The following is a 19,383-nucleotide window of genomic DNA, read 5'->3' as shown; positions in this document are numbered from 1 at the left end:
TATACAGAGAACTGTGAATGAAATGATTCAACATTCTCTAAAATAAATGAGGAGGAACCCTAGACTTATAAGAAGCTCCATGAAAAAATAAAAAAAGATTCTGAGGTAAAATAATGTTGGGAAATTCTGCATCCACTTATCCTCTTAATAATAGTAGATTCACAGAATATAAAAATACTTGCATGGCTCTGTCATGAACTTCATTAAATAAATTTGCTTAACCTCTGCATCACCAGCTTTTTTTTCAATAATATCTCAAATTTATCTAAAAAATAATCTTTTCCAAGTCATACCAATATTCTGGATCTGGTACTTTCACAGGACTAATTTATTCGATGTATTTCATTGTAATCGCAGCTACTGCCTATGGGAGTGTATGGTCTAGTGAGGGAAATAGTTACAACACAATATGAAGAGCCGAGCTATAGGGTATGTTCCACAGAAGCACATTGAAGGACACTTAACACAGTCTCCATAGTGGGAGAGGGACAGGAAAGAGTTCCTGTAGAAGCTAATACGTGGCGAGGACCTATGGCTTACCCAGGATTTGCTAGAGAGGAACGAGAGGGGAAAGCATGTTTGAGCCTAAGGAAACTCCAAATGGGAGGACCCACTGGTAAGGGATATGATACATCCATGAAGAACATGAGAAGTTTTTAAAGAAATATTTAATAGGAACGTGATATTTAAAGTATATTAACAGATTTGGTTTGCATCTAGATTTTCTTTCAGGGTCACTACAAAAGGTTATAGAAGCACAGAATTACTGAGTCTTGAGTGTGGGGAAAAAGCATGGAGACCTCTAGTCAGAAACACTTTCTAGACTGGCTGACAGGAAACCATCCATCCTTTGTTTAAATGTGTGTAGTCACTGAAAGCACTCTATCTTATGATGCATTCCCCCCCCCCTTATATCATCAAGATGAAATTAACCTTCCTGTAACTTTCACCTGCCCCAGGTCTGCATTCTTGAGCTGCACAGAAAGAACTATGGGCTTTATTTCTTTGGGAGTATCAGAGTCATTTTCTGTTGGTGATGGAATTTAAAATCAGATCTATTTAACTGAGTTTTCAGTTGCTCTGCCCGTTCATTTTAATACCAGACATTTCACCATTTTTAACCTGTGGAATATATCTGTATGTTCCAAACTTTTCTTAAGACTACAATATAAATATTGAGTTTTATATAACCTTTTTATTTATCAAGGGAATATTTTGGGGATTCGGTTTGGCAACTTTTTGTAAAACTGTTAGATCTTAGAAACATTTTCATAATTCAGCAGGGTCTGCGATGTTAATGGACCTGAGCAGCAGGATCCTTGGACCACATACTATAATTATTCCTCAGAGTGCTTGTAATTTCAATTCCAGAGCCTAATGCTGGCTGTATTTCATTTGTTTTTCTTCTCTTATTGAAAGTGATTCACAGCAGCCTTCTGATTTTGGAAATCTATTGCTTTTGCTCAATTCTGAGTTGGTACTCCAAATTTAAATTAAAAGATGACAGTAGAAAAAAAAAACATGGTAGGGATTGAGAAAAGTAACAGTGCTGAAACAAGTACTTTTTATGAGCAAAAGTTTCTTTTAAAAGTATTTAAATTACTCAGTGACAAATTAGAGTTTTCTTTCTTATGTTTGAGCTCAGGCTTTCAGTGTTTAGAATACTAAAGTAAATGAAAAATATGTTCTACTCTTGATTGAAATTAAATAGTTGCAAATTACTCAATAACTTTGAATCCCAATTTAAACTTGAGATACATGAAATACAACTTGATATTTTGTGTGTGTGTATGTGTGTGTGTAATTATCATCTCAAAATTAACATGTATAAAACTTTTCTTTAAATTAGTTAAAATTACTTTGGCTAAGCTTTGAACATAATTAGAATTTCATATATGCTATAGTTCAACTGACTCAAATTCTAGGATGTTATATGGGAACTGAGGCCAATACACGTTAAATGAATAGTAGAAGTGGAAGTGGAAAATCTCTAAGGATTTTCATACTTTATAGTTGGTATACTTATTTTACTTGGTGATAAGTCAATAGTGTTGCATTAAATGTGAAAGTGTTTTAACTGTTCAAATAATAACAGTAGTCTTATTTGAATAAACATGGCCAAGTTAAAGAAATTTAAATCAGAAAAGGAAACCTACATATCATATGATATAATGTTCATTATTTCTAATTTTAATGATTTATTTTTCCACACCAGGAAAATCATCTTTTGGAGTTTTATGAAGAACTTCTCATGGTAAGGACATTTAATCACCAAAAAACTATAAAAATGATCATAGCATGTTTATTGCATGACATTATTTGTGTTTTCAAATAGAATATCCAGTGTACAAAGGGCTGAGAAAAAGTAGTTAAATCAGGACAAGAAGGAGAATGAGAATAGCTTAAAAGGAAATTAAATAACGTCTTTTTATGGATTTGTGTTAATCTTAATATTATTATTATTAAGGCTGGTCCAATCCTGGAATCAACAGTCTTGTCTTATCTATCTAAGAAACATAAGGTTTATACACTGACCTTTGGTTTGTTTTGCCACCTGTATGTATATTGAAGTGAGTACCGTCTCTACATCCAAAGATCAAGTTTTAAAGAAGTAGAGCTTTAGTGTTTCCGTTAAGAAGTAAGAACATCCTTCTCATTTGCTGGGACAAAACAAACCAAAGTGTCAGCGTAAGTTCTGCAGCATTTATCAATAACCTGTATTTCCCCCATGAGGTATATTTGCTGCCCGGGCAGTTTGCTTCTGTTCATCTAACCTGAACCTGTAGGAAAATTTTGCCAAATATTCATGTGGAACGGGGACTGTTCTACATAATCCAAAAGGAGAATTACAAGCGTATATAAACACACACACAATACACACAAAGATTTGTGTGTATGCCTCTGTGTATGTGTTTGTTGATATACACTTACACATGTATACGCATATATGTATGTTTTTTTGTGTGTATATATGATTACAAATAATAAAATTCTGCTCTATTATAGAAAACTTGCCACTAAAGGCTAGAACTAGGAAACTAAAAATTAGACTGTGTTTGCTGGGTATTTGTCTTATAAGAATTATTTAAATTGTATCTGTCTTATTTATATCTATATCCCACTAAGATAATTTGGGAATACACTCTAGTGTATTCACATACTACCTATGATAGAGAATGGGTAAATGTTTCTCTACCAAATTCTGAAATTGAAACAGAAATTACCATACTCATTGCTATTTTTTTCACCCACTAAAATTAAGAAAGACAAAAATGCTGATTTATTCATACACTTAAAAAAATATTCATCGGTCACTTTCTTTGTGAAGGCTCCAGTCTAGGTGGCAGGAAATCATAATGAACAAGGTCCTTGCCAATGGTGTTTACATTCTAGTCAGGGGTGTTAATCAATGTTCATGGAAATCAGTGAATGAGAAATTTTCAAATGTTTTACTGTGAAGAAAGTAAAATAGGGTGATAGGAGAGAGCGGCTAGAGAGAAAGTGATGACAGTTCTGTTGGCTAAAGCAGTCAGAGAACCTTCCTGAGAAAGTAACAATGAGGAAAGATATAAAGCACGAAGTAGAACATCCCAGCAAATGCAGAGAGCTTAAGGTGGGAAAGAGCTGGGAGACATAATAGATTTAGTTCTCTCAATTTCAGAAATTAATTGTTTGGAGTACTGACTTTCTGGAGCCAGAGTCCTAATAGGCAGCACTAGATTTTCTCTAACTATATAGCACTGTATAGATTTTCTCTAACCATATTCAGCTGGGTGTGTTCAGAGTTGACAGCTGAATTTCATTATGGTTGTGGTTTTGTCAGGTGAATATAAGAAATCAAGAGACAAATAAGAGGGTTATAGGTGTATGCTCGTGTGTAATTATAATGATTAGTCATGGAATTTAAGTTAGATGAGTATAAAATGAGGGTGAGAGAATGAAAAGTAGAAGTATCAATAGATTGTATGGGTGGAAAGAATTGTTGCAGTTAATATACTGGAGAGGGAGAGCTATAGTGATCCAAAAGTAAATGTTTGAACTTGTGAATATGGAAATGCTGCTGCTATATGTGTATGTCTACGAGAATTTGGCTGAGATAGAGGAGGACGGGATCATCGGAGATTTCGAAGTACTGTGAGTCTTGGAAGAATCATCTATAAATTGATATCACTAAGACTTAAGACTGGGGAGGTATTTGAGAGAGCGACTGAAACAGAACTACAATCTTTAATAAACGAGGAGTCTAAGAGGAATAGGAGTTGTCTATAAGCAGGGGTGATGTGTAGTCATATCTGATGCCATGGTTCAAAGCTGGAGCATTTCAGAGGGATGTAAAAGGGAGTAACCTGGTATTGGAGATGAGGCATAAAGAGGACACTTAGCTCAACCCTACGGCCCATTGTATGAGGAAAAGGGGAAAAACACAAAGTTCCGTTGGGAAAGCTCTGTTCTCAGAGAAGCTCCAGAGGTTCTTTGAGCAAGATGAAGGGGGCAGTCATAGTGAGTTTGAGGATATTGGGGATTTTGAAGATCATGCACCATGAATTCCACAGAGCACAGTGGGCACGTTTAGAAACTCTGAAAAGTTGGGAGGCGGCCGGGAGGGGGGTGGTGGCAACTAAGCAGGAGATGTGCAGGGTTTAAGGGGATGAAAATGTGGGAAGTAAGAGGTAAAGTCAGTGGCTTCTTAGGGTGATCTGCAATAAATAAGAACAGAAGGTACAGAGGAATGGTCTCATAGCAGGTGGAAGGGGTGATAACCTGTGGGGACCTGGGGGACCCTCGGTACTACTACTAAATGCAGTGTGGAGGCAGGGAAACTTCAGTATGAACTCACACACCTCTCTTATGACTGCAGTTGCTGAAATTTTGACATATGGTGAGGGGTCATCCTAATCTGAGTACAAAAAGTTAGAAGTTTATAGCAAGTTTCTAGTTCACATGATAGTCATTTTTTTTTAAGAGCAATAATTTTAAAAAATATTTATATTCTGATCCAGGCCAATTCTAATGACTTAGAGATTACTTGGGGAGGGATGGTGATCATTATCCCAGGGTTTCCTACAAAGTTTTACATTATATTTAATCTCGTTTAGGTCAGTCTCAAATTGTTTTTCCATCTTTGCTTTAAACAATAGGTGGTTATGGTCAGAAGCCATCTCTTTTGTATTTAATTTCTCCAATGACTTGATTAAGCATAACAGTTTTTCACTCCAAGATTTCTCTCACCAGGAGGTTTTTCACAACTCTTCTCGTTATCCTGTCTCTTCTTTTGGTCGTCTGGCAATAAAATCATAATCCCGTCTTTTACAATATCACAGGCTGATAACAGCATGAATGCACTCAGAGGATTCTTGCTCTCATTAAGCTTTTAATTTCTTGATTGACTTTAATTAAATTTGAGGGGCTTTTTCAGTAACAAAAATGAAACATGTTTGTATGTTGGATTAGTAGCACTGTGTTAGCCAGACTATAGATGATATATGTGGGGAAAGGATAAGCCTTTTTGTTTTTTCCTAGGGTCACAGACATGAAGTTTTCCTTCTCCAAATTTCTTGCTTTCAAAAGGAAGGACATTTTGCCATATGAACATAAAAATTGCATTGTTTCCTTGACTGAGCCTAAGAAGCCAATGACTCTCAGGTGAAGCGTTCTAAAGAATGTTTCAGGTGATTTTCTTAGTGTAAATTAAGGAATGCTTATGATTTTAAAAGCAATGAGGATATTTATTAATTCAATGAGCAAGTATTTACTGAACATCTCTGATGTGCAGTGTGCTCTTCCAAGCAATGAACAGCATTGTTGCTTGAGGGAATAAATGTGCCTGCTTTCACAGAGCCTGCATTATAGTTCAGAAATAAACAGTGAACAAGGAAACTGATTTACATAAATAGTGTATTTTAAAATAGTTATACGAACCAGGAAAAAAAGACTAAGCAGGATTACATGATGGAATGACTGGTGGGATCAATGGGAGAAGGTGGTCAGAAAAGTTTTTTCTGTATAGCTGTAGCCAAAGGAATCATTAATTTATTACAGAAGTCAGTCTTCTATACTTTTGATAAACTTTAATTAAGTGTGCATAATGAATTAAAGTCGCATACAGACATTTGGAATTAAAGCTAATAAAGAAATAAAAGCTTATTTCAAATAATAAATTATTTACTTTGTTTATGATAAAAGGGCCCAAATCAAATCTATTTCCTTATTATTTGAGTAATTTGAAAGAGAGTCATGCCCTTTATAGGAAAAAAAACGAAGTAGGCAAAATGCATAAAACCTGAGATTTGTTCCATGGTAGATAATATTCTATAGCTGTACTATCCAGTATGGTCTATACTAATCACTTGTAGCCACTGAACACCTCAAACAAAAGGCTAGCTCACACTGAGATATGCTTAGTATAAAATAAAATGCCTGTTTCAAAGGCTTCATACAACAACAACAACAAAATTAAAGTATTGGGGTTTTTATTGATTACATATTGAGACAATATTTTGCAAATAATGGGTTAGAGTACATAAACTTTATCTTTTTTTAAATATTGGGTGTTAGTTGACTTGCAGTGTTGTATTACTTCAGGTTATGGTAAAGTGATTCAGTTATACATATACCTATATTTGTTATTTGTCAGATTCATTTCCCATATAGACCATCATGGTGTATTGAGTAGATTTCCCTGTTATTTATCAATTTTATATATAGTAATGTGTGTGAGCCGGTCCCAACCTCCCATTTTATCCCTCTCCTACAACATGTCCCCTTTGGTAACCATAGTTTGGTTTCAAAATCTTTGAGTCTGTTTGTGTTTTGTGTAAGTTCTTTTGTATCATTTTTATTAGAGTCCATGTATTATTGATCTCATATCATATTTGTCTTCCTTTGTTTGACTTTACTTTGTATAATAATTTACAGGACCATTCATGTTGCTGTAAATGGCATTATTTCATGCTTTTTAATGGCCAAGTAATATTCCATTGTATATAGGTACCACACCTTTATTCATTCCTCTGTTGATAGTCATTTAGGATGCTTCCATATCTTGGCTATTACAAATAGTGCTGCAGTGAACAATGGGGTGCATATATCTTGTTGAACTCTGGTTTTCTCTGGGTATATACCAAGGAATGGGATTTGTGGTCATATGGTAGTTTTATACTTAGTTTTTTTAAAGAACCCCCATACTGTTCTCCATAGTGGTTAAACCAATTTACATTCCCACCAAGAGTGGAGGAGGGTTCCCTTTTTTCGATACACTTACCAAAATTTATTGTTTGTAGACTTTTTGATGATGGACATTCTGACTGGTGTGAGGTATTACCTCATTGCAGTTTTGTTTTGCATTTGTCTAGTAATTAGTGATGTTGAACATCTTTTTATAGGATTTTGGGAACTTTGTATTCTTTGGATTAATGTTTATTTAGATCTTCTGACCATTTTCTGATTGGGTTGTTTGTTTTGATATAAAGCTGTGTGATTTTTTTTTCATATATTGATGATGAATCCCTTGTCAGTTGCTTCTTTTGCAAAGACTTTCTCCCATTCTGGGGGTTGTCTTTTCACTTTTTTTAATAGTTTCCTTTGTTGTATAAAGCTTTTTTAAGTTTAATTAGGTCCCATTTGTTTATTTTTTGTTTTTATTTACATAACACTGGTAGTAGAGCCCCCCAAAATATTGCAATTTATGTCTAAGGATATTCTGCCTGTATTTTCTTCCAAGAGTTTTATAGTATCTAGTACTGCATTTGGATCTTTAATTTTGAGTAAGTTTTTGTGCCTGGCAAGAGAGAATGTTCTAATTTCATTCTTTTACATGTATCTGTCCACAATTCTCAGCACCACTTACTGAAGAGACTGTCTTTCCTCCATGGTACATTCTTGCTTCCCTTGTCATATATTAGTGTGGGTGTGTGGGATTATTTTGGGGCTTTCTATACTGTTCCACTGATTTATCTTTCTGTCTGTGTGCCAGTACCATACTGTTTTGATTACTGTAGTTTGTAGTGTAATATGAAGTCAAGGAGCCTGATTCCTCCAGCCCCCTCCCCCTTTTATTTTCAAGATTTCTTTGGCTATTTGGGGTCATCTGTGTTTCCTTACAGTATCTAGTTCTGGAAAAATGCTCTTGGTAATTTAATAGGAATTGCATTGAATCTGTAGATTGCCTTGAGTAGTCATTTTGACAAATAGTCATTCTTCTAATCTAAGAGCATGCTGTATCTTTCCATCTGTTTGTGTCATCTTTGATTTCTTTCAACAGTGTATTATAGTTTTCAGAGTACAGGTTTTTGCCTCCTTTGGTAAGTTTATTCCTAGATATTTTATTCTTTTCAATGATGGTAAATGGGATTGTTTCCTTAATTTTGCTTTCTGACCTTTTATTGTTAGTGTATAGGGAATGTAAGAGATTTATTTGTATTAAATTTGTATTCTACAACTTTACCAGATTTATTGATGAACTCTAGTAGTTCTCTGGTAGCATCTTTAGGATTTTCTATGTATAGTATCATGTCATCCACAAACAATGACAGTTTTACTTCTTTTCCATTGTGGATTCCTTTTATTTATTTCTCTTCTTTGATTGCCATGACTAGAATTTACAAAACTGTGTTGAATAAAAATGGTGAAAGTGGACATCCTTGGCTTTTTCCTGATCTTAGCAGGAAAGCTTTTAGTTTTTCACCATTGATGATGTTAGCTGCAGCTTTTTTCATTTGTGGCCTTTGTTATGTCAAGGCAGTTTCCCTCTATGCCTACTTTCTGGAGAGTTTTTGTCATAAATAGGTGTTAAAATTTTATATTCTATATGCAGTTCTTGTTTATGATTCATATTGTATTTGTGTTGGTCTGTGCTACTCAATAGAATTATCAATGTCCCCTTAAGCATATTATACAGAATTTATAATCTACTCATTTAAAAGATGTAAATAGTCATGAAAAATGGTATGATTTCAAATTTAGATGACAAAATCTAAATAGAATTTATTTAAGACAAATTAATACTAAGTTCATACTATAACTTATATCTGTTAATATTTGGTATGACATGATAACATAAAATAATATTTGCAGTCTAGCAAGTTTTGCATTCTTAGGAAAAACAGCATTCTGATTTGTTGGGGACCTGCAGTGTCATCTAGAATAACTTAACTACATTAACTAAGCTGAAGAGATAATTTTTCATCTTTAGGACCATGTGGAACCTGAATGAAAACTTACATATCTTTGTCTGGGGACACTTTGGGCAAAATTAAGTCTCTACTTTCATAAAGTAAATTATTCTAATCAGAAATCATATTCATATCTTTAATCCTATCCAAATATCTTTTCAAGTGATCTTGGTGTATGCAATTCAACCAGCCAAACAAATTATTAGAGAAATATTCTCTCTAGGTTAAAACAGTTCTGATGAGAAAAAGGTTATCAGCTGTTTTTTTGTTTGTTTGTTTATTCGCTTGTTTGTTTTACACAACCATTTCCTATGATTGTGAGGCATACTTTAAAAACATTGATGCCTAGAAGTAAAACATTAAACGTATGGTAGAGATACTAGTTCATAGTTAACCAGTTTAGTCCAAATAGGAAAGAATAATCCAGTTTTAGTTAAAGTCCTTAAGCACATACATTTTCCAAATGGCTCTTGGCTTGATAGAGCACTATAATACCCTCTCTTGTAAATATTGTTTAGAATTTACAAATGGTAGGGTTCTTCCAGGCTAAATGGAGTCCTCTTCAACAATGAGTATCTGACTATTTGAAGAGAGGCTTTTGTGATGGAGATCTCTTTTAAATGATCTTCTAGGAGTTCCCATCATGGCACAGTAGAAACAAATCGAACTAGGAACCATGAGGTTGTGGGTTCAATCCCTGGCTTCGCTGAGTGGGTTAAGGATCTGGCATTGCCATGAACTGTAGTGTAGGTCACAGACATGGCTTGGATCTGGTGTTGCTGTGGCTGTGGCATAGGCCGGCAGCTATAGCTCTGATTAGACCCCTAGCCTGGGAACCTCCATATGCCACAGATGTGGCCCAAAAAGAAAAAAAAAAGATTTTTTATTTTTCAATCCATACTTATATGGATCTCTTGTCCATGCCGATAAAACTTACTTATGACTTTTGCATAGTGATTGCTATCACAGACATACCACAGAGATATTGTGAGTACAGTTCCAGATCATTGCAATAAGCAAATATTGCAATAAAATGAGTCACAGAGATTTTTAATTTTCCCAGTGAATATAAAATTTATGTTTAAACTGTATTGTAATATATTAAGTGCGCAATAACATTATACCTAAAATAACAATATACATACTTTAATTAAAAAAAAACTTTATTGCTAAAAAATGTTAACCATTATCTAATGGTGCAGGGTTGCCACAAAACTTCAATTTATAAAAAGCACAATATCTGTGAAGATACTAAAGTGAAGCACAATAAAACAATGTATGCACCAACTGAATAAAAATTACTCCTATACTCAGTGGCTTAAAACAATGAATTTTGTTAAGATCTTTGATTGTGAGGGATAAAAATTTAAGAAGGTCATAGAAGAAATAGTTTGTCCTGTTTATTGACATCTGTAGCTTTATCTGGAGAGACTTACCATTTGAGGGTGCATGTATAGTATCACTTGGAGGTATCTTCACGAGTCTGGTGATTCACTGTCAGCTTGGTCTTTAACTTGGACTCTGGAATGGCGTATCTACATGTGCTGTCTTTTGGTGTTTTGAGGGTCCTCACAGCATGCCTTCCTCAGGATGGTTAGATCCTTACATATCATTTCAGAGATCCACAAGTGAGTGATCCAGTGAGTAAGACAGAGGCTACATTGGTTTTTATGATCTAGTCTCAGAAATCATATGGTGTGACTTCCATCCTATTCTTTTAGTTGCAAACAAATCAAAAACCCACCCAGATTCATGGTAAGGAGGGAACATACACTGTACTTTCTAATGGAAGAAATATCAAAGAGTTTGCAGACATGTTTAAAGCTCTCAAACATTAGGGGACAAATGTCTCTCCAGAATGATTCCTAAAAGAAAATGGAATTGTAAAGGTAGATTCTTATAGAATAGCTAGTTGTATGTTAGTCTGATATTGATAATTATATATTTTTTTAAATTACTGGAATTGGGGTGGTAAAAGAAAAGTTCTTTGATCCGTTAAGAAATTGGCAAGTTTCCCTGAAAGTTGAAAAAGATTTGAAATTTAAGCTTTTAGCATAAAATATTTTTTGCTTTCATTGTACCAATTTTTATTTTCCTCAAACTTTATCTTTTTGATCAACCCTGAAAATAAATGTATTAGTATTACTTTTTTGAGTAAATAATCTAGATATAATATTTTAATAGAGAATTGGGAGTTCCCATTGTGGCACAGCAGAAGCAAATCTGACTCAGAACCATGAGGTTGCAGGTTCGATCCCTGGCCTCACTCAGTGGGTTGAGGATCTGCTGTTGCCATGAGCTGTTGTGTAGGTGGCAGACGCAACTTGGATCTGGCGTTGCTGTGGCTATGGTGTAGCTCTGTGGCTACAGCTCCAATTAGACCCCTAGCCTGAAAACCTCCATATGCCATGAGTGTGGCCCTAAAAAGACAAAAGACAAAAAAAAAAAAAAAAAAAAAAAAGAAAAAAATTAGTATCTACTAAATGAGAATATGCTCTTTGGGAAATTATTATTTCTCTCATTATTTAAACATTTAATATTGATTTAGGATTATTCTTGCTTATTTTTGAAATAGTCACTCTCATAAATGGTGAATGAAATTTTTGTGCTCATCTGTTGCTTTCATGTACATATAACATACTTTTCTAGGTTACTCCCTCAGAATATTCCAGTAACTACAAAGATACTGGCCCTGTCCTTATGAAACATATTCTAGTGGAAACATGGATACAATAAATAAATATGTAAATGACAGAAAACCCTGAGGATGTCATAAGTCTTATGGTGAAGTAAGTTTAGAATGAAAAAAAACAGAGTGAAAGTAAAACAAGGTGATGTGATAGGATCAGGTAGGAGGTAGGCTTTTGCTTTAGAGTGTCAGGAAGATCGCAGTGGGTTTATAATGTCTAAACTAGAACCTAAATGACTGGACAGCTGTAGTTTTTAAAAATGTTTGGGAGCTAATGGTGATAATGATGGTTAAGTTTACCTGTTAACTTCAGAGGACCCATGGGTATTCAAACAGATGATGAAACACTATTTCTGGCGGTGTCTGTGAGAGTGTTTCTAGAAGAGATTAGCATTTGATTCAGTGGACTGAGTTAAGACCACTGTGTAGGTGGACACCATCCAATCTGTTGAGAGCCTAAATGGAACAAAAAGTTAAAGGAATAATGAATACCTCCTTTCTCTTCTTGACCTAGGATGCCCAGCTTTTCCTTCTCTCAGCATCAGAGCTACTGGTTCTCTAGACTTTAGAATTAGAGTGAATTATACAACAAGCCATCCTGGTGGTTCTCCAGTTGGTGGAGGGCAGACTGTGGTGGTTCCAGGCCTCTATAACTGTATGAGCCAATTCCTCTAGTCAGTCTCCTGTGTATATATATGAGGAGATATATACACACATTTATATGTGTACTCTAGGCTCTGCTTCCCTGGAGATCCTGACTAATTCAGTGACCATTTCAAGTAGAGCAACCTTACCAATCACATTTTTTTGGTATCGAAACTCCAACCTTTTAGAATAATTCGGCGTTGCTAACACTTGAAATGCACCCTGCTACACCATTAGCAGTTGCTCTCTTCACCTGTCATGTACTCCTTTTCATCAAGAAAAAAGCCCAAAAAACAAAACAAAAAAAAAAATTAAAACATGAAGACAACACTTGTTTAAGATCAAACTGAATTCTCAGTTGCCTTTTTCCCATCTCTTCAAAATACTCACTTTCCCGTCTTTTCAGAATGTTTTACCACTCATCATATTATATTACTAGAGATTTTTAAAAATTATTTTCTGCTTCTTTTTCTCACTAAATAGGCTGACTAGAGAACATCTGTTTTTGTTTGTTCGTTGGTGGGGGGTGGGGGTTGTGTCTGCCCAGTATTTATCTTATAATAAACTCAAAAAAATATTTGTTTAATGTAGTTGTGAATCCAAAACCCAATTATTTAGTGTTAAGAGACTGCTGTTTGATAGTAAGTATTTCCTAAAGACTTCAATTCATTCATTTATACTTGACCACATATTTTTGTGTCTCTACCAATCCATGGTAAGTGGCATGGCAACACACCTGGTAATTCCTCTGGAACAATTTAAAAACTTGAAAGGTGGTTTAATGGATTTGGCTATACTTTTCAATCAGTGATGAAAAACAACCCCTGAATGAGAGAACTGATATTTGTTGTATGGGATTTGCAGTTTTTCTAACACATTCTACCATCTAATCACCTCCCGTTAAGTGTAAATGTGTTTTCAGTGTCCTGCTATCTGAAGAACTACTCTCTTCATTCTTTGGTAATTATAGGTTAGCTTGTCTATTAAGAACTGTGAAATGAAAATAACACTGGTGATAAAATCATACATGTGCATTTTCATGCAAGAAAAGACCAGAGGAAGAAACATACTGTTCCCCTTTGTTTTCATGCAGCTCTTGCATGCTAGTATTTCTTTTTTCTCTTTATCTGCCTTTTTTTTTTTTTTTGGCCTACCTTGGGGTTCTCTTCCTATTTAGCTATGGTTCTTATCTGAGGTTCAACTTTTTTGGTTATTTTTCCTCTAAATTCTTTCTATTTAATAATGCATTGCTATTTTGGTTTTCAAGAATAGGAATGGTAATGGTAACAACTGATAACTAGATCACATTTTAGAATTTATAAGGAAATTTCCCCATATATAGTACATATTTGATAAAACTTTTATTCATATGGATATATTGCCAGTAAAATAATGTTTTTAAAATATAGGTCTGAATTATAATTTTAAGTATTATCCATCTCACTTATAGAGTCAGGTTAATTTCCGGACTCTTCTATAATAATGAAGTACAGATGCCTTCATCCTTTTGATTAATTTTTCATTTATTCTTATTCCACTTCCCTTACAAACCACCATTACCCATCTTAAAATTTCAAATTCGACTTCTGTGAAACATTTTCTCAGCCCTCATAAATACTTCCATTCTTCCCATTATCACATTAGGGGAGATGGCCAAATAAACTTATTCTTATATCCTATTGTAACTCTTAGAGATTTCTCACCTATTTATAAGTAATATTGGAAATGCCTCCAAAAAAGTAACCTGTATAAGTTAAATTCTTATTACTTAATATATTGTGCAGTATATAACAGGATATAGAGTAAAGCTTTGTGACAAATTGATTTCAGGAGAAAATTGTTTCATTAAATGATTTGGGTAAGCCAAAACACAAATGAAGATGACTTTTTACAGGTTCTGGTAAAATATAAAGCTCTTATATTAAAATCCAGTACTGTTACACTTTGACATTGTAGAGCCCCTGAGTTCCTATAGCCCCACAAAAACCTGCCTGAAGTTGATAGTTTGACTTATTTAAACAGAGGTAAAGTTTGAATAAATTAATCTTGGATTAGGAATTCTATACAAAGAATAGCTTCAGTGCAAAACCTGAAGACCGAAGAGTAGCTATTTGAGAGGTTGTTAATGATACAATGAAGATGCATAATTCTTAATTCTTGTTGAGTTGATGACCTCCTTAATTAGGTGTTGACACATGCATTCAATTGAATTTAGTACTTTATTGAATTACTGATTATCAGCCTAGACATTCTATTTCAACTAATAGATCTAAACTTAGCACACTTCTTATAATAGGACTTAGATTGAATGCCACAATTTTTCTTATAAAAATGAGAAGGGAAATGAATGGCACCCATTCCCTTTTTCAGTCAGCATTTTTTCTTTCTAGTCAATATGTAGTCATTGAGTGCATCTTAGGTTTGAGACTCTAGTGACCACAGATCTGATGATGTTTAAGGGAAAATAAAATTCTTGTAATTTTCAGCCAAGAAAAATGCTTAATGTAGTTAATAGAAAATAACTTGATATCTAGTTGTTTTTGTTTGTTTTTGGCTTGAAGTATGATGGGCATTATCAGTTGGAAAGTGTTCTTCCATTTAAATAGGGTGTGGTTTACATAAATTCTCATCACTGAAGCATGTGTTATAAAAAATATTGCCATACAATCAAAAAACTAAGATGGGGAGTTGGGAATGGAGAGATAGTGCCTTTTAGCACATTCAAACCATACAACTAGGAAGAAAATTCCTAGGTGATAATAACAACTGAAGTAGACATATATTAGAAAGCGTTAGAAAAATGTAAAAAAAATGATAAAAAGTCTGCCTAAAATGTCCACTTTGAGAAATTGTAGATGTAGACAGATATTTATGCAGTTAAAATTTAGGCCAAATACACAAAAGTGACATCACAACACAAACTGGTGTAATGATGATAGTAATACCCAAAGCAATAAACAAGAAAAGTAAGTGATAGAGGAATTGTGCTCCTCCTGATAGGTCACACCAGAAATAATCCTGATGCAGGATTTCTGATGCTTATAAAGTTGGGAAGTTATGAGAAAACTACTCTTTATTTTATATATAATTATGCTTCAGTAATTAACATAATGAATTAAAATCTCCTGTTAAGGAATTCTATCATTCCTGGTCAGTTGTACTGATATGATAAAATTAATTCCTAAAATAATCTCTCCAATAATTAAGCAAGGAAGCTATCTGAATAGTGGGGAATGTCCCTTCTTTATGTTACTGTTATAATTCAGGTAGGAAAGTTGAATGAGAAGTATTCCTAACAGACTTTTGACTGAGTAACGCTTGTTTGTGTCTCTTTGCATTATGTTTGTACTTAAAGCTATGGAGAGTACATGCTGGTGTTAAGTATTTATTTATTTATTGTCTTTTTGCCTTTTCTAGGGCTGCTTCCTGTGGCATATGGGGGTTCCCAGGCTAGGGGTGGAATCGGAGCTGTAGCCGCCGGCTTACACCACAGCCACAGCAACTTGGGATCTGAGCCACGTCTGTGACCCACACCACAGCTCACGGCAACGCTGGATCCTTAACCCACTGAGCAAGGCCAGGGATGGAACCTGCAACCTCATGGTTCTTAGTAGGATTCGTTAACTACTGAGCCACAAGGGGAACTCCAGTGTTAAAGTATTTAAACAAGGAGGCCATTAGACTGGGGTGGCTCTGATGCCTCAATAATCTATGCAAGCAAGCAAACCAAATCTAAAGCCAGAATTAGTGCACTCAAGTCCAAGAAAGATGAAATCTAAGAATAACCAATTGCATACAGCCAACTGGGCTTTCCCAAACCAGGAAGCTACTTAAGCTATAACCAGTTAAACAACTTCTTTGTTTTGCTCTAGTGTCTTTTCTAAAACAAACAAACAAACAAATAAAAACAAAACAAAAAACAAACAAAACCCTGCCCCCAGTTCCTGTTGGTTGAACCCTTTCAACCACTCTTGGTTTGGCACTACCCAATTCAAATCTATGTGTGCTGAAATAAACTCTTAAAAAATTTAATGTGTCTCAGTCTAGTTTTTAGTACTGTAGAATATGGCTAATTGTAAGACAGAACTTTTCTTGTAGAAATTAAATCCTATCAGAGGGATAAAAACAAGCATCCCTTAATATACACAATATAATATAAGCTCAAATATTATAAAATGTCAGTTTTAGTTTCTATAGAAAATATTACATGAAATTGATCAGTTAAGACATTTTGGTTACAAGGTACAAAACATCCAACTCAAATTGATTTAATAAAAACACAAAATCATTACTTCTAGTAACTAGACTTCCAAAAATTTTGATGTAAAAACGTATTAGATGCTTGGTTCAGAGGATCAAACAATTAGTCTCTTCAGATCTTGGTTCTTCTTCATATTAGCTCCATTCTCAGACAGTCATCCTCTTTGTGTTTGCAGAGGAGCTGCCACTAGTTCAAGCACTTCAGAGAAAGAGAATAATCTCTGTATGAGAAATCTGAGCAAACCTTCAGAATGTCCAACTGATTCTGATGAGGTCATGCACCCATCTTAGGAACAATCACTGAGGCAGAGAAATTGAGGTTTTTATTGGTCAGGCTTGAGTCATATGCCATTTGTATATATGGCTCCATTCATAGGTAAAAGGTAATAAGTTGTAAGAAAAGTCATGCCATACCTAGGAAAATCAGTGTCAAAATCTGTGATGATGTTATCACTGATGAGGCAATATTAGTTATCCAGTGTGTAAGTTATTATGTCTGAGAGAAATAGAGGTGTGGAGTCTATATACCATTCACTGGATTCCACTCAGAGTCTTGTACCTATCAATTAAATCAGTTTCATGGGAACCACATGCTTTTAGAGTAGGGAACAAGTTATTTCCCTAAAATGATAATCAATAACCAAAAACACGTATTAATCACTGCATGATAGAGCTTGGATAATATAGGTAGTTTTACAAAGGGGCCTGAGAATAGTTTGGCCTTGAGGAATGAATGAACAGGAACCTCATAACTAAATAAGAAAACGGAGAGGTGGAGCAAGACGGCAGAGGAGCAAGAAGTCACGCTCACCTTCTCCTACAAACACATCAAAAACATCTGAAACTACTTGCACAGAACACAGAACTGCGTGCTGGCAGAAGAACTTAAACCTCCAAAAAGGGCAAGAAACTCTTGACATAACTGGGTAGAACAAAAGAAGAAGAGAGAGGAAAAGAATCAGGATGGGACTAGCATTCCTGAGAGGGAGATGTGAAGGAGAAAAGGAACCCACATCCTGGGAAGCCACCTAACTGATGGAAAGATCAGCTGAGTTGGCAGAACCTCAAAGTCGCTGAGAAAAGCACAGCAGCTGGACTGAGAACAGCAAAGCAGAGTGACAGCCACACAGAATAATCTGAACCACTGGCCAGGGCACCACTGCCTGAGACATTTGGGCTGTGGCTGGGTGCTGAGGCTCCGGAGGTCAGTCCCGGGGAGAGGACTTGGGCTGGCTGTGTGGGGTCAGCATGAGGAGCAGTGCACCACAGGCAGGGGAACGGTACAACATGGGCTGAGGGGAATGCCGCAGCAGAGGGAACCCAGGAGAAGCTCTGGACCCACAGTAGAGGCAAGGTGCCATTGCTGGGGAGGGGAGAGGCGGAGGGGTGGACTGCCATAGGAAACTCCCTGCACCAGAGTGTGTGCATGCCCCCAGGCTTAGAGGGAGGGGTGGCTCTGGTACAGGCTATGGGCAGCAAGAAGCCTCTTGCTCGTTTAGGGGAGATTGGGCTCTTCTTGTGCAGGCTACCAGTGCCCAGGAACCTTTTGTGTGAGCTAAGGGCATAAAAGGTATAAGTGCGACATGGTGCCTCTTGCATGATCTACAGGTGGCAGGGACAGACTGCAGTGGTCCTTTCAAAGGCTAGAGGGAGGCATGGCTTGCCACTGCTGGGGACCTGTGAGTGGGCTCCACTTGTGGCCCTAGTCACCTCAGGGGTAGGCCAAAAAGAAAAAGGGCACTGCAACCAAGCACCATACGCTGTTGCTCTCACCCTCTCTGGGAGTACACCCACCCTGCAGCTGCCACTGCCAAATGCTCTAGGTGGCACCCACATACTTGCTCACTGTCCCTGCCCAAGACCCTACAACTAGGAGCAGCTGGTGCAGCACCTCCTGCATGGGCTAAGTGGGACAGGGTGCTTCTTGCGTGGTCTGCAGGCAGGTGCAGTTATTCCTGATTCCAGAGGTGAGTGTGGCCCACCACCACTGGAGATACCTGAAAAAAATCACTTGCAGCCCCATTTACCTCAAGGGCACCACAGTAGGAGGGCATAGTGACCAAATACCACCTGTTGGTGCTCTCGTAATCCGAGGAGCACACCCTCCCTGCTGCTGCCACTGCCAAACATTCAGGGCAGTAGTTAAACATGCCTGATCTCTGTCACTTCCCAGCATCCTGCAACTAGGAGCAGCCTGTATAGCACCTCCTATGTGGGCTAAGTGAGATGGGTTGCTTCATGCATGGTCTACAGGTGGTGGGGGCAAACCACCACAGTTATCACTGACTCTAGAGACAGTCATGGTCCGCTCCCAGTAGGGGTCCCTGAAGAGGCACCACCTGTGGTTCCAGTCTCCTCAGAGGAAGGCATTTCAATTGAACACAAGCTGTTGTTGCTCTCACTCCCTTGGGAACTCATGCACCCTGCTGCTGCTACTGCCAAATGCTCTGGTCACCTTAAAGATCTGCCTAGAGCTTATTGCCACTTTCCAGGCCCTGCAACTAGGAGTAGCTTGTGCTACCTTCCTGCAGGTCCTTGCTGCTGGTGAGGGCCCAATGACTAGGCACTGACTGCTGGCCCTACTGTTGCCTCCTTCTCCCTAAAAACACACTGAGCAGC

General features: G+C 36.5%; 1 protein-coding gene across 1 annotated transcript in view; it reads left to right on the top strand.

Moving 5' to 3' along the window:
- Positions 1-19,383, top strand: part of TENM2 (teneurin transmembrane protein 2) — a 3,459,878-nt gene that overhangs the window by 76,773 nt on the left and 3,363,722 nt on the right. The window contains 1 exon segment of the mRNA XM_021076712.1: positions 2,216-2,254. The gene's annotated coding sequence lies outside the window, so the exon portion shown is untranslated.

The sequence above is a fragment of the Sus scrofa genome, chromosome 16 (genome assembly GCF_000003025.6).
Source record: "Sus scrofa isolate TJ Tabasco breed Duroc chromosome 16, Sscrofa11.1, whole genome shotgun sequence".
NCBI classification, from domain to species: domain Eukaryota; kingdom Metazoa; phylum Chordata; class Mammalia; order Artiodactyla; family Suidae; genus Sus; species Sus scrofa.
Note: the sequence above shows the minus strand (reverse complement) of the source record. Positions and strands in the feature narration are given on the sequence as shown.